This window comes from Etheostoma cragini, chromosome 10, assembly GCF_013103735.1.
Source record: "Etheostoma cragini isolate CJK2018 chromosome 10, CSU_Ecrag_1.0, whole genome shotgun sequence".
NCBI lineage: Eukaryota > Metazoa > Chordata > Actinopteri > Perciformes > Percidae > Etheostoma > Etheostoma cragini.
Window position 1 is genome coordinate 12,144,875 of NC_048416.1, and position 16,987 is coordinate 12,161,861.

General features: G+C 42.2%; 1 long non-coding RNA gene across 1 annotated transcript in view; it reads right to left on the reverse strand.

Annotated features, from left to right (window-relative positions):
- LOC117952206 overlaps nucleotides 1–9,634 on the reverse strand; it is a 16,139-nt gene extending 6,505 nt beyond the window's left edge. The window contains exons 1-2 of the long non-coding RNA XR_004658342.1: nucleotides 9,550–9,634; nucleotides 3,499–3,501 (exon numbers count right to left, since the gene is read on the reverse strand). This is a non-coding gene — a long non-coding RNA (uncharacterized LOC117952206). The remainder of the gene's footprint in view (nucleotides 1–3,498; nucleotides 3,502–9,549) is intronic.
- Between the last annotated feature and the right edge of the window lie 7,353 nt (nucleotides 9,635–16,987).

The following is a 16,987-nucleotide window of genomic DNA, read 5'->3' on the forward strand; positions in this document are numbered from 1 at the left end:
TCTTCCAACATGACAATGACCCAAAGCACACAGCCAGGATAACCAAGGAGTGGCTCTGGAAGAAGCATATCAAGGTTCTGGTGTGGCCTAACCAGTCTCCAGACCTAAACCCAATAGAGAATCTTTGGAGGGAGCTTAACTCCGTGTTTCTGAGCAACAGCCCAGAAACCTGACTGATCTAGAGAAGATCTGTGTGGAGGAGTGAACCAAAATCCCTTCTGCAGTGTGTGCGTACCTGGTGAAAAACTACAGGAAACGCTTGACCTCTGGAAATACAAACAAAGGCAACTGTACCAAATATTAACATTGATTTTCTCTGGTTTTCAAATACTTATTTTCAGATATATCATACAAATAAATAGTTTTTAAAAAATCATACATTGTGATTTTTGGATTTCTTTTTTTAGATTATGTCTCTCACAGTGGACTTGCACCTACAATGACAATTTCAGACCCCTGCATGATTTCTAAGTGGGAGAACTTGCAAAATAGCAGGGTGTTCAAATACTTATTTTCCTCACTGTATAAAGAAAAGGTGTGCAGGACCTGGCATACGCCTGGTTTTATTTGTACATGTGAACATTTTTGTGCGTAGGTATTTTTCAAGTTACTTTTCAATATCTTCTGGTATGAAACTGCATAGGGTTTTATACATGAGGCCTCAGGAGTTTGATTGGCTGAACAGTCAGAGATACACTAGAGTGACAGTGGTCAGTAAATTAAACCAAAATTGTAAAAGTGGTTGGTGGTGGTCTCCCAGGCAAACTTCAAAACTAGTAAATAAAAACAAGAGCTTATGACAATGTGTGTCACATATCTGTGTCAAATTGAAAGTTACGTGGCTTGGTTGTTTTATCGGTCTCAACTAGTTATTGCCTTCTTCACAACTGAAAATGAAGAAGGTGAGGCTTTTCTCTGTCAGAAGGTAAATGAGGAAGGCTTAAGAGAAGTGGGCACACCACAGTAAACTACAACACTTTGAATACGCAGCAGTGAGAGTATCTGAGGTGGATCTTTCTTCTAATGTATTGGCTTTATTTACGGTGTTAACAAGTAAATAACCTTTTTAGCAGCGTGAAGTTTTAGCTTTGGATACATTCATCTGTTGTTTTGGAGGATTTAGCCATTGAAGCATGTTTGATTAAAGTGGGAGCCTTGCTGAAATAGACAGATACAGTATGTTCCCTATGTTGTTGAAATGTCCCTAGTTAAAGGGCTCAGCAGTAAACTCTGAGTGACCGCTCGCAATGGCAACTTATCAGAAGTAATCTTTAAACTTCAGCCCAGTCTTACTAACTACTTTCTAATGAGACAGCTGACCCCTCAGACGGCTGAGCCAGCCCACTCAGCAGTGCAAAGCAACAGTAATTCAGAACTGAGGCAGTTATCGCTTCAAGGAAATACCTCCGTGTGGACAATTTAGAAGACTTTACAAAAAACAAGAGTATAAAAACACATTTTCCATTCGTGAGCTTCTCCAAGTTTAATTGTTTGCTGTGGGCGCCGTTTCATTTTTCACTTGTGAAATGATCTGCAGTGTCATTGCAAAATGACCCCTCTGCATTGTCTCAAAGCCAGAAGCGTCTGACCTCCCTTTTTAGTCTTGATGCTCGCCAGCAAAGGCAGTGCTGTCATCCATTTATTTATTGTGGAAAAACTGGAATAGATCCCTCTTCCAGCAGCATTTTAGATGCATCTCTTACGTAAAAAGGGATAAGAAAGACAAATGAACTCAACCAAAGGCATGCAGCATCCGGCACTGTTACTTTTGCCGTTTCATCCCTGACCAAGTTCTAAAGCCTGTGTGTGTAAATAGACACTGAGGCCAAGCAAAGTACAGAGCAAGGTTTGGAGATTTCTCTGTTTTTGAGTGGCAGAATGTTCCCCCTCCCATGAATACCAAGGGCAACGTCCTTCCATTATTCATGAACCAGCTGTTCTAAGGTGCCCATATTTACACTTAAATTGCAGAACCAGCGAGTGGTTTCCCCTTTTTAATATCGTGGCTGCTAGCCCTCTCTGACTTCTGTAGCTGTCTGGGGCAAAAAGTGCTCACTGATGGGTGGCGGCCTGGTGGATTTATAAACAAGGCCTGGTAATATCATATTTGCTTTTTGAATTATTGAGCAGAGTTTTATGATGCCTCTTAAACTCCATGAGAATTTGATTATAATTTGATTATAAGCCAGCTATAGTTCCTGAGGACGTCTACTTGATTGGGTTATTCATATGGTTTAAACTGTAGCTCTGTGCCTCGCCCAGGGATTTCTGAAGAATAATGAACAGCGGTATTTACCAGGGCAAAAATCTCAATACAGTACACAACTGCAGCGATGAACAGTCATTACATGGCCACCGGCCAGCAGCCGGAGCAAATGAATAACACATGAATCCCTGTTGATGAAACATTGGTGAGTAGTTACCAGTACCCAGCTGTCTCATTGAGATAGTATTCATCGCCAAGTGGAGCAGATCTGGTCGGAATAAAAGCCAAGCAGGTGGTATGTAAGCCTCATGATACCACATGGGCAACTCTAACAGGTTTGAAAATGACCTGGTCCGGCAACCGCAGGCAGACTGTTTCAGTGTCTCCATTTCCCTAATAATCCCTCACAAGGACAAAGGCAGTTTGCTGGTGTCTCTTACACAGACCCAGCCTGCCGATCACAGATATGAGTCAGATATGTTCTCGCTAGACAGCTCGAGTAGATACTGTTGCAGAGCTGTCCCTGATGGCTAAAAAAAAAAATCTATGGCCAGCTACTGCAGTTTGAGCTAGTTTATCCTCTGCACCGGTCATCCTCCCCAGTCCTGTTCCACCCCCCCCCCCCCAGGGTTCAAGATGAGAACATGGTTGAGAGCAGTGACAGGATAGAGTTACGGAAGCAGACACATATCTTATTTATTGTATGTGGTCAGACTGCACGGGAGGTTTGGGCTAAGCTGGAAATAGCCATTTGTTGCTGTTGTTTTCCATCATTTTCCACCAGGAACACCTTCGCCTGACATCATGTGAGAGACTGTAAACACATTTAAAATTTGAATTATACACCTACAACACACAGAAGGGTGTCTGGACATCCAGCACAGTATCTATAAGATAAGTGGAAACACTATTTATAGCACAAATTGAAATAAAAGACATATGATGAAAAAGTGCAGATACTACTTTCTAATTAGGTTTACGCAGTAAGTTGAAACTTATGGATGTATTTAAAGTAATCAATTATTTACTAATGTTTTGAAGATAATTTATATGCCATTAATAGGAAACACATTTGGGTTGTGACCTCGCTTCAATTGGTTAGTTCTAATTTTCTAGGATTTTCTGGATCAAAATAAATTTATTAACATCTTCTTACCATTTACAGCTGCAGACTGGATTATAAGAACTGTTCATTCACACTGACCTTTTGTTTAACTGCAAAAGGCGTTTATTAATGGAATACCAACATGTTCTTACTATCATGTGAAATCTCCAAATTGTCAGTCTTTCACTAGCTTTTTAATACAAAAACATTTTTTTTAATGGTTAATTTTCTCCATCTAAAAAGGAAAACTTAATCCTTCAGTTTATCTGGGACCCTTTCAAATTAACCACAATTAGAGTTACAACTGCATTTTTACAAAAAAACAAAGGGTTGTTTTAACCTGTCCTTATCAGCATCTCATAAAGCAGTGATACATAACTTATTAACTATTTAACTATTTGTTATAAGCCTATTAGAAAAGGGAGCATTACAAAATGTCCGTATTAAAACAATCAAAAACTATATTTGCTTACACATTAAGGTGTCGAATGCCAATCTTAGTTTTTTCAGAGCCACCGCAGTGCTAATGGTGCTGCTCTGTGAAAGTCTGAGGGGAAGATGGCAGTGCATCAACATGTCACACAGGTAAAACCAAGACGCCGATACATCAGAGATAAATGGGTCACGGCTGCTCACGGGGACAGAGAAGCAGACAAAGATGCCAAGGTGGGGGAACAGTAGGGGGAGGGAGGCGTTAGATGCAGTGCATCATTTGCATGGCTGCGGCTTAAGTTTTCTTGTTGTAATTGTTGTTGTCGGTGTGGTTGAGTCACAGGAGAGCGGCGGAGGTGATGATGTCATGGAGACTGCCTGGCATGTAGAGCAGCAGCTGCCTAATTTCTTAGCCGTTCCACATTTTTGCGCATCGTTGTGAAGGAGATGTCATCTGAGCAGAAACCTATCCGACAGCTGAGAGTGAAATGAGGTGAGAAATCAAAGTCACATTCTATTTGGCAACGTCTCCGTGGTGCCTATCTGCAGGCGGAGATCACCAACAGCCCCCCCCCCCCGTCCTCCCTCTTTCCCTCCCCTTTCTTTCCGCCCTTTGGTGCCACGCAGGATGGGCCCCAGTCCCTGCTCTCTGGAATAAAATGTTATTATAGAGCGCAAAGGTGTACACATAAACATGCAACATGCACATATACAGGCTTACACTTACACCTAGATATGTATGGAAATATGTATCAATTTTCCTATTACTGGTGAAATTGTTTTTCTGATTATTGTGCTAAAAGTGCATGAAAAAAATGACATCTGTATGTAAAAAGACTGCAGGACATTTACAGAATCATTTCCTTCACATTAGGCTGTAATGCCTCCGTTTGTTAAACCGATAGGGTAAGACCCATATTTAACATAAGTTGTGACCCATGTCTATATTTAGGTGACATTAATAGTTAAAGAAGTCTCGTTTTGAGCTTGTTTACTTTTAACATGACTTGCCCCCAGAGAAACATGCGTGTAAACACTTTATAGCTTTATCTCACCACCAACAGGAGAGAAACCCATTATTGGGTGGAAAAAGTAGCAGGATGGATGGCTCCTTCCACAGTCTGTCTATTAGTTTTCATTAGGCGGCTCAGGGAAACCTGGAGATTTATAGGGCACATTTGCTTTAAATTCAGCCCGGCAGGGTTTCACCTGATTGCTGCATGGGACAGACAATGATCAGCTCCCATCTGTCTCAACACTCCACTTCCATTTCCATAAATTCTGCCTTTCTGTGGGAGAACAGGAGCCTGTCAGTCCACATTGTCACAGCGAAGACATCCACCCCAGCTGGACTTCTAGTTGCGCCATTCCTCAGCTTATTCTGCCATGGCTTAGCCTGGATCACTGCTGTCAGATTCGCACCTCGAGTTGTTCGCGTTTGAAGACATGTCAATCACGTCGGCTCAGGGACACCTTCTCATGAAACGGTTTTCTCCTTCCTTTAGTAGAGGCGGTATCGGGGACATTTTCCATCATGAAAGTTGCAAGCCATTGATTTGCTGGATGACCCAGCACATCCAGCAGGTCAATCAAAGATTTTTTTGTCAGAGAGAGAGAGTAAGAGAGAGACAGAGAGAGAGCGAGAAAAACAAGGGTAATTTTCCTCAGGTGAAAATAATCAAGGCACTCACTGCACTCGCTGGAACATATTAGTCCAGTCAGCACTGACACAGTTTGCCTGTTATTCCCCCGACAAATACTTAGCTGAAACAGAGAAACTTTTGAAATCATTTGATTTAATCTCTCTTCTTTGAAGTGACCGGCTGACACCTTTTCATTGACTTTGACTGATCATTCCCTGATCGTTATTCCAAACTTCTCTCAAAGAGGGTGTGATCGCTTCCCTTATGCAAAGTAATGTCATACAGCGCATCCAATGATTAATGTGAACTGGCATGGTGATATAGGATTTCCTCCCCACGGCGGGATCGATCGCCTCTTCCTCAGCTGGGTAAAGTCTGAGATTTCATTAACCCATTTAGAAAGACTTGACCATCTTCTGTGAGTTATTATAAAAAGGGGAAGAAGGCCAAATGCATTCTTTAGCTAAGATGCTTTTTTTCCTCATTGGCTGTTAGCCTACAGAATAGAAATGATGATGATTTATATGCATTTCAGTCAATGGCAGATAAATCCCTGTGTTTAACCAATCAATAGTGCTGCAATCCATCAATTGTATTTCACTATTCCTGTCAGGGACGCTCTCCCCCGTTAAACAATATTTTGTATTCACCGCGCCGGTTGTGAATAAATGTTTTGCTTAGAAATTCCAAACCTCCCATTTTGTTGGCAGCCATGTTACTTCAGACCTCCTCCATGTTTTATTCATATTTCTTCCGTCCAGGCAGCCAAACTTTAAAGCAGCAGACCTGATGTATTTGATCTCTGATGTTTTCATGAGATCACTCACAGTCCAAAGCATGTTTTCCACATTTCTATCTATGGTTTCATTCAATCCTGATGACTGAGCTCCATCTGTTTCCACAACATTAGGCTACAGCACATTAGCATCAGAGGAGTCTCTCTCCGTTTGAGCCCAGCAGCCTGGTGTGGCTGTGAAAGAGGCAGGCAGCAGCCATCATCATGTGCGTCTGAATGGCCATGTCTGTGAGTCATTCCGCCCAGTGAGCTGCTCCTTACTGCCTGTTCTCTGTCTGATTGTTGCTCCTGTGGAGCTGAACCACCTGCTGTTACCAGGCCTGAGGGACAGCCTCCCTCCTCCACACACACACAAAAGAGGAGGGGTGAAAATCAATTCCTCATTAAACAAATTTGTAAAGGCTGCATCAAAAGGTGTTCAACATTTGCTTTGGAACAGCCTGTCAGTTTGATGTAACCTTGAGAATGCGATGCGCCACTTGACAAATAGCGGGCATGCTTGTTGAGGATGAAGGTGTTGCTTTTGTCTTACTTCTTGATTGATAGTTGGGTCATCGCTCCCTTCACTTTTTAACACGGAGAAACAATGGCTCAGCGGTGCACAAATCAGAAAGCAAATCAATAGGAAGGTGTGTACCTCTCTGTGTGTGTGTGTGTGTGTGTGTGTGTGTGTGTGTGTGTCTGTGTCTGACTGCCTGGTTGTCTGGGGCTAAAGTCTGGGTTTGAACGAAACCCAAAGAATAGAAAAAGAATTAGGAAGTGAGAGAAAGAAAGACAAGCACAAAAAGGACTAGGAGAAACTTTGAAGTCCTGTCACAGGCCAGAGGAGGGAATGTCATCTTCACCACGTCCTCTCTTGGCAGAGGAGTGGAATTACCCATCCTTATGCGCTCGTACATCTTTTCTTTTACAGATGACCAGCTTTCCCCTTTGGAATTGACACCCACAATTTATACTCATTTCACTTCTCTCCACAGTGTGCACAGGGGCTCCTTGCTGAGGTGTACCTGCCACGGCTATCAATAGAGTGACTCGTCATGGGCTACCTAATGCAACCCACTCCCACTAAGGTAATCCTTCAGAGGCGTCCCGCGGCCTGAGAGAAATGTCAGAGCGCTGCAGCGAGGATCAGTCTATCCACGCATACCGAGACGGAGATATATCTTATTTAAGCCTGATTTAATTTGGGCTGCTTGGCACTGGTGAGCGGAACTGTTGTGTGTAGAACAGAGGGTGGGAGCTGGGGATGCAAAAAGTCTGTCTTTATTTAGAGAAACTGGCTTTGGTACAACACAGGCCAGATGCACCGCAAACTGAACTGACAGATGTAGCGGTCACAGATATTTCTCTGCACAGATTACCACTTTATGAATATTTACTGAATGCTGGAGTGTTGGCTGTAATGCGGCTGCCACCATCAACCGTATTCTGCCATGTTTCATATAAGGGAATGCTGGCAGTGTTTGAAAGGGTAACATTGATAATTCATTGTGCTCAGTAGGGGATTGGCTCAAAACTTTGTGGAACATCTATCTTCACCAGATTTTCATCTGGGTTTTTGGTTCCCTGCGGTAAAGCAATCCACTGAGATATAATGGTTGACATTGGAGTCTTCTCTTGGTTGCAAAGGCTAACACATTCCCATTCCAAAATAAAATAAAAAAACTGCCGTTTGAAAGGATAACAATGACTTTTCATGTTAACTTTAACTACCAAAACAATTACTTGATTATCATTAGGGGTCCAAGCCCGAGGGCCTTCACACAGCAGAGCTGTGGAACCCTATTGTTTTTCTAAGGATTCATTTCCTCCTCCATTATTATTCTCCTTGTTAAACTCGCGCTACAGCCTTCACCGTACATGGTGGTGGTGTGCCGTTTTCAGGACTGGGCCAGAACTCTCTAAAGACCTAAGGTGCAACAATTGACCCACTCCCACCACTAGATGGCGCTATAGCAGAAAAAAACGCTCTATAACTCCCAAACCCTACATCGGACATTTAAAAACCACATATCCACGTGTTCCCTGGATCCAACTCAATCTCGTGATATAGGCCACACCCATTTCTGCCTAGACTTTTATGCATGAAAAATCACAATCTATCAAAAATGGTGGTCTTGAAACTTGGTACCATAGCATCTCCAGACAGACCTGGCAAAAAGTTGTTTAAAGAATTTTGACAGAATAAAACTTGTGCATATTACACACAAATTTGTGTACCTAACTATGAAAACACCAACTTTGCCATATCTCAGGCAAAATAAATGCTGTTGAAGCCAAACTTTAGATTATTCCTTGGTATGACCCTCTGGGGCTACCAAACACATTTCACAAAAGAATGCCACTAGGAGGCGCTACAAATACAAAAGGTTTATATCTCATGAGCGGCTCGTCCAATTTTTACAAAATTTGATGGGTGCCATCCAGGGCCCCTACCGAGACACCCCTTACAGTGGGGTACTGACCACGGACATTTCTGCTCAACGTTCTTTTCGCAATATTGCGCTAAGCGCAAAAACCAACTTTTTCGAACTCGTCCAAGGCCGTACGACCATGTGCACGAAACCTGGTATGTAGCATCTCCAAATGGCCGCGACAAAAATGTATTCTTAGAATTTTGCTACGTTATAGTATGCGCATTTGACGATCACTCAAATTTACTCTAGCAAGCTACCAAACACATATCATATGGTATCTCGGCCAAATTAAATGTTATCAGCAAAAGACTAAGGAGCAGTGTCTCACACCTATCCACGATGCTCTGCACCAAATTTGGCAAAGCTGGGCCATTAGGGGGCGCTATAATCAACGTTTATTTGTTTTGTTTAAAAACTCAATGCATTTAAATGGGAAATTTGCGATTACAATATCTTTGCCTAAGTAAATGCTATCAAAACCAAACCTGTGAAGATTGTTTGGCATGCCGCTTTTTGAGTTAACAAAAAGTCAAAATTAACAAAAGTGTAATTTTAACTTAACTGTTGCACAGCAAAATGCCACTATAGTAAGTTCCACTTTAGATTACTGATGGAACAAGTCTTTTGTGTAAAAGGTTGCTAAATGGGTTGGACTTAGCGTTGGATTCTATGCCTTTTGCACTGCAGTATATTTTGTTTTATACCAAGAGAAATTTGCCAGTGTTTTGTATATTTTAATGGTACACTTAACTTTCATTCAATTCTGGCCGGGCACTTTATTTATTTATTTATGTTTTACTCTACTAGTACTCTTTCTAATAAAATACTGAATGTTGTACTTTTACTACACAACATTTATGTGACGCTGAAAAGTTTTAAGATTTTGCATCCAGTCATACAAATTTAAGAGCCATAGCTTTGCACTATGGTGCACATATTGTCATCTGTACCAGATACCATTAACCCTTGTGTGGTGTTCATATTTTTGTTACACAGCCAATGTTCCTGGGACTGGTGGACCCACCACATTATTAAACTTTTAATCTGGGTCCCACAGACCCAAACACCACACAAAGGTTAAATTACCAGTTAAACATAGCACATCAATAACAACACATCATCAGCTTCACTCTTCGTGCGTACACCACTGTGCGTTTGTAAGATGTATTTGTTATTATGCTTGAAATATCCGTTTTGCACAATTCTCCAATTCAGTCCAACGGAAACCCTCAATCACAATGGGCTTCTGAATTCACATATTGATGCACACCTTGGCTGCCATTAAATATGTATGACTGATATTGAAAATAACCCTCTGTTGTTTGCATGGTTGCAGTTATTTCATGAGTTTGGTGTGGTGTTGGGTGGTGTTTCTGAAGTTTTCCAGCTCTCTACTCTTTAATCCATACTGACAGAGGAAGTTCTACAGAAAAGCAGCACAACAGAGGCTCAGATTCCACTAGTCTGTACTCTGCTGGGAGAGCAAGGTTCTTTCTTTGTACGTGGGTGTATTTATTATGCCTCAATAAAGAACGCAGTTATGTCTTTCTGAATAAATAAATCAATAAAATAAATTTGGAATATAAAGGAACACTTTCCTAAATGATACAAAAGGTCTTTGTACCTTGTGTCTCCTTTTTTTTGGGCTGTGGGAAATGTGTTCATGCTCGGAGGCCACGAAGAGTTTGATCTATCTATGTCTCCTATCATCTTAATGAAAGTACAAAAGCATTCACCCTCTGTATTGCCCTCCTTGTCTGGGAGATGGCTTCATAGCCTCAAACTTGAGTCTGCTGATTACCGCCTCAATGCAAACAATGCTCACAATCAGCCATTTATTGGCTTTTCTTTTAACGAGTCCAACAATCCTCTGTAATAAGTACTGATACAGTAGAGTGAGCAGGGAGAGATGAAGACATTTTTTCTTGTCGGCTGATGCAGTCATCTACAGGAGTGAGAATGGGTCAATAACAGACAGCGGGATGAATTGTTGGCCATGTTAGCCGTGAGTGGATCTGAGACAGGGATGAGCATTCCCATGTGAGGAAAGCATGATCCAGTCCATATAAAGCAAAAATGCTATCTGTTTCACACAGAGGGTGTTGTGTTGGTGAGGAAAACGGTCTTGCTGGTATGCTCTTTCATGTTCCTCTTCTTAAAAAGGATCATGGTTAACAGTTCAGGGCCGGGCCCTGACAAAACAGGTTTCCTATCATTCTATTACAACTCCACCACTGCAGACTGCGAGTGTGTGCCACATATGAACAGTGCGGTGAATAGATCAATCAAGACAAGAAGCTGTTGTCACACAGAAGACAATGCAACAGGAAGAAAACGACACACACACACACACACACACACACACACACACACACACACACACACACACACACACACACACACACACACACACACACACACACACACACACACACACACACACACACACACACACACACACACACACACACACACACACACACACACACACACACACACACTTTGTTTAGACGTGTTGTCAAGGACACAAAGATGAGAAAAAAAAAAAAGCTGTTTGCTGAAATCTTTAGAAAATCCATCTGCTAGGTTGGAACAAGGAAAAAGTAACGCTGGAGCCTAGTTGGGTGAGTGCTTCCAATAAAATATGTCTTCCTAAGGGAAAGGTGTTTCATTGATTTTGCTACTGTGTTATTAATAAAATGGAGCCCGGTTGTTGTAATAAGCCTGGTGATTTCTTTTTATTGCAGTCGAGCTGACCCTTTTACCTATTGAGCTAAAATTGTGTGGGGCAAAAATCTACCAAATGAGTCAGGTAATTCTCCACGGCATAATTACTGCCTACCTGGCCCCCCCTCTCTATAATTCGGAATAGCAGGATCACCAAATGCTTGTAATCACCTATGATTACTGGTGAAAGGTTAAAATGATTTAATCCCCCAGCCCAATTTGCTACATAATCCAGGTAAATACAACAAAGACTTGGGGATTCATAAGCTGCTCGTTAGGGACGCTGAAACATCCGATTGCTGCCTCGGGAGAACAATAACATGTTCTGCATAAGGAGTCACGGCATAATTTCATAGCAGTTGCAGGAGAAGAGCAGCAGCTGGACATCCGAGGTAGCAGACACGCTGCATATTGGGCAGGCGATTAAAAAATCCCAGTGTGGCCTAAATATCTTCCCACAGCCTGGTTTCCTCCCTTTTCACACATCCCCTGATTCTGTCACATCTTCACTGTTCTACTCCACAGCTCCCCCTCTCTTGCTCCATATCTCCCTGTTTCACGTTGTGTGTTCATTCAATGATCATATCCTCGGGTTACCCACGTGCTCATAAACCTTGCAAATACAATTTCCCATCTTCCCCTGACAATCACAAGTTTTTTTGTAGAGGATGAATCATTCATCCACCCTGGCTGCAAGGTTCAGGCGGTTGTGGATTTTTAGGTTCTGGCATGTCCCCTGCTGCTGATCTGTGGCAATCAGGACTGACAGCAGCAGTCAGAAGTGGGACATCCTGCAACTGAGGACCCGAGGCTTAACCCCAGTGCAGCACACAAACTCATCAACACTGGAGCAATAATTGTTCAGGAATTCTGCTCATTTTTTCCCCCTTCCACATCTGGCACTCCTGTGGATTCTGTTAAGAGCAGAGGCTGAGGTGCCATCACATGCCGTGATGCTTCTGCGCAGCCAGGGACACATCAGCTTCTCTCTGGTTGCATCCAACTGAGAAAGCCCTGTCAACACAGCCAACACAAGGGACTCGTCTTAAGGAGAAGAGGGAGACAAATGAGAGAGGTGGAGGAGGCGGGAGAGGGGAGATAGGAAGCAGAGGAAGTAGAGGTCATTGAGGGATCTGACAGCGCAGGGCAATGCCAAGCCTCATTTAGAATTCACTCCCTGAGAAGCAGCTGTTACATCTTTTATTGGGGGAGGAAAAGAATGGCGTGCTATTTTCATATGAGAGCAATTTTCTTAAGAGTAGCATCTTAAGGGGACAAGAGGGAAACAAGAGTGTGAGGAGAGAAAAAAAAAAACTAAATTCTTCTTTCAGGAACACAAAGACAGCCAACACGCAGCTCATTACTTGCTGCTCGCTGCTTGGCGCTTGTTGTCTGCACTGCAGGTTCTCACCCTGTCATTGTTTGGGTTAAAAGCCACCTCAGATGGATAGCCAGGAGAGTTGTCTCCAACACTTCCAGACAAATCAATACCTGAAATCCTGTTTTATTTCTGTAGTAGCCCTGTTCCCTTAAAACTATACTTTGTCCGTTTGACTTTCATTTAATTAAAACAAAGAATTGCCCAAGCGTAAAGTCTAATTACTGTAAAACAATATCTTAGATGCGCACACAGGAGGAAAAAAGACTCAGTGCATATTAGCGCATAGCAGAGAAGGCATTTCTCTGAGTCTGTAAAATTGAAAATGGAAATTGCAGTGGCAGCCTCACACTTTTGGTCAGCAACCGTGATTCAAAAACTCATTATGATTTCCTTGCTTGGCATTTTAATATACGGTGGGGGTAAATAACAGAATGGTCCACCACTGTTTGGTAGGCTGGTGGGCAAATTCATGTTAAAAAGTTGAAAAGATGCAACGAGAATTAAGTTTTCATATGACAAGTGAGCAGAAGACAGCAAATGAAGGGGCATCTAGCAACAAGCTGTAATAAATTACTATGTTGATGTCAGTAATAATACTACCCAATTTAAAAAAAAAAGTCACTACATTCAGAGTGTAACTTAAATTAACCAGAAACCAGCCAGTGCTGTGGCCTACTTCTCTGGCTGGATGAAGGCCAGCAGCTCAAGCATGTTTGTTAGATGTGATATTGTTCTGTGAACGAGCCATTTAATAGAGGCTTTTTAATCTTATCACTGTGTCTTGGCAAGACACTTTCCTTGGCTCACGTCTCTCGGTTGACAGTGACTGTTTCATCGCCTGACCAAAGAGCACTTGTGTGATTATGCTCCTCCATGCCTGCCACATATGTTTTAATTATTTGAAAAACTGTATTTCTGAGTTTATGATGTGAAAGGATGAGAACAATATTGTGTTGTAAAGTGCTCTACTGATTTAGCATTGCCACACTGAACACAATGAAATGTGACAGAGTCAATGCAATAGAACCAGAGATATCATCTTATTTTTTTCCCCGCATGGTCTTCTTGTCAAAACCTGGCGCCTACATTACCCACAATGCAACTAGACCACCAACGGTTTGGTGTGGAGCGCTGTGCAGGTTCACCTTTCACAAGAGCTTCGCACAAAGTTTAGTTCACGCAGATTAAAATGAATTGGTTAAAGTGCTCATATTAAGCTCATTTTCAGGTTCATATTTGTATTTTGAGGTGTTAGCAGAATAGGTTCAGATGGTTTTCAAAAAACACTAGATTTTATTGTACTGCACATTGCTGAAGCTCCTCTTTTTACACTTTGTGTTGAGCTCTCTGTTTTAGCTACAGAGTGAGGAATCACATTTCTGATCCATATTTGTTGAAGTCCCACATGCGCAGTAGCAAGGTAAGCACTGCTAGCTAGTTAGCTGCAGAGCATGAGAGAGTGCCATGCTAGCAGCTAGGCGAGCATTATAACGTGTGTTACACAGCGACGCATGTTTGTCACAGAAATAAAGGCTGGACTACAGTAGAGCTGTTCGGAGCGGTTTGTTAACAGTTTTTTCTGTTGGAGATGGTAAGTGCCTTTGGGGTAGACTTTGGGCTTTTTCACTTTGTAAACCTATAGCATGCACAAAAAGATATATAACACATTAAAGGAATGGGAAAAAGCCCCAAATCATTATATGACAACTTTAATGTGCAACGTTCACAATTCCATTTTTCAAACTCTTTAAGTAGAACCTCCTCCTACCCATCCATTCCCAGCCTCCAAACATTGTGCCTGCCCGCTCAAGCTAAATGAATTACTGTTTACTACTCACACAGAATCACAGACAGAGATTACTTTTTAAAACCCAAGAAAAAACAGTTGGCAGAAAAATGTGGGATTTTTCTTCTGCTTAAATCTGTACTGATTTCTTTAAAAGCAAAGTCCTTCAAATATCCATATAAACTACAACTGGCTTCTACAGTACCGGTAGCCATGCTCTTGTCTTCTGAATTTACATTAACATGAGCCACTTCACAAGTTTCAAACTGAATTTTTCAATGAACGGTGCTCTTTTATCGCCTTCATGCACAACGTTGGAGATGTGTTGCGGCTAATGTCGCCTCGAGGCTCTAGCTTCAAGCAGAGATGAGGAGTGGATAGCCTCACATCGCCAGACCTTCCTCCACAGCGCCACGAAGGAAGGTCTGGCTGTAGTCCACACGGTGTTCGGGGATGGTAGAAAAACGTGCTCTGGTTTTTCTTTAAACCAATCACAATCGTCAGAAGCACCGGACAGAGAGGAACTTCAAAGGTTGTTTTAGTGGTGAAAAATAAAACTCAGATTGGACAGGTAGTCTAGCTAGCTGTCTGGATTTACCCTGAAGAGATCTGAGGAGCAGATAACCAGAGTCCTTTAGAAATCCGACCGAGTTTAAAATTACAACACAAAGAAAGCGCAAGGTAACTAACATCTGACAGAATTTTTTTTTTTGCATTGGCTACAACGTACAAGGATGGAAGGAGAATACTTCCAAAAAGGTATGTCAGTTACAATCCCTACTGCATAACATTTAGGGATATGCAATACATGATATAGCCTATTTATTAAATTACAGAATAGAGTTGGGCTACAAAATACCAGGGGCGTCGGACTGGGGGGAAATGGGGACTGAGTACCAAGGGCCCTCATGTGAGGAGGGCCCAAAAAGATGCTAGAATGAATGGCTGTGGATAGAAAATGCCTTTCTGCAGGGCCCAGATTTTTGTGCTACGTGCCTGCAAAATACAATGCACCACATGTTTGTCTGTGTAGCTACACATCACACCAGAGACCCCTTATGTCAGGTCCAAACCAACAACAGGCTACATTACATAGACGGCCCATTGCAGCCTGTGCAAATGCCTACACCTGCCTACCAAAATGCAACCGCCTTCCTCTGTCCTGCCTTACGAGAATTACTAGAAAACAGTACAAAAACACAGACAATTTAACAAAAATTAAAGTATGTGGACACCACGGCACGTGCCACATAAAGTACCGCCAGCCACTCATCAACAGCAGAGCAAAACTTAAACAATATCAAATCCTCAGACAGCAGCTTCCGCCACGAGAACACAACTAAAAGAGAGCTTTGTCGTTTTCACACAACTTGAAGTGCACAACAAACGCACCTAGCAACGGCTTAGCAACACTGACGTTGTGCTCTGGAGAGTTACTATTAACGAGTGCGTTGGTGAACTCACCTGTCTGAGCGTGACTTGTGAACGAAAGTCCTCCTCCGTCCTCCTCGGTCCTCCTCATCTTCTTAGCTCGTCCCCAAAGCAAAAGTCCACTCCACTCAGCTTCTTTGTCCTGTTGCTATGTTCCTCAACGTTTCCAAACAGAAGTCAGCAGGTAAAACTCATCCGTGAACGAAGAAATCACCACTGGAAGACCACCGACATGTTAGCTAGGCCTACACCCAGCATGCACCCAGCATGCACCCGTGGGTGTGTTTGATTTGGGTCACTGAGCCTGCTGGCCGGGTGGTGCATCAAACCACTGATTGTAGCCTACGCATTTAAAACATAATATCTACATTTAAATGTATGTCATAAAATTTCCCAAGATGCCCATGTCTTTTTGATGAAGGTGTTAGGCTGTCAGCCGTAACCTTGGTGACAAATGCATTACACTTTCACTTAAACTTCACAATAAAAACACACCTGTGTTTTGTCAAAGAAACAGTTTTAAGGTGAACTAGCAGTAGGAAATGGTAATGTTTGCATTAGCAGTAACTTACACCTACAGCTACTCACATACACCTCTGATACAGCTGTAGGGGAGGGATAAACAGTAAGGCGGGTATCAATGAGCTGTAATTTACTCTGGATTAACTCTAAAATCTGGATTACGTGCACAATTTTCCTGTGAATCCCTTGTGCATGGGCAGGTAATCTGAATTCATTCTGGGATGGGCAGAGTCCGCCACTAAAAATGATGTTGTATGAATGCTATGATGAAAACTAGATAGTTACAGAATGTAAATGCAGAAATAATGATAACTTCAGGATAATTTGGCTTCTGCTGCATTGATTTTGACCATTGTTGTTTTTCTCGTACAAGCTCCACATTTTTATGAAAGTGCAATATTAAATCCAGTGGAGTACCACCTCATTGCCAATTTTGCAAGGGGTAACAGAAAAGTTACTACAATCAGAGAACAATGTACTGAAATGACACAAGCAACACGTTCTTCATAACTTCTTTTGTGATAATAACCAACAGTACAAC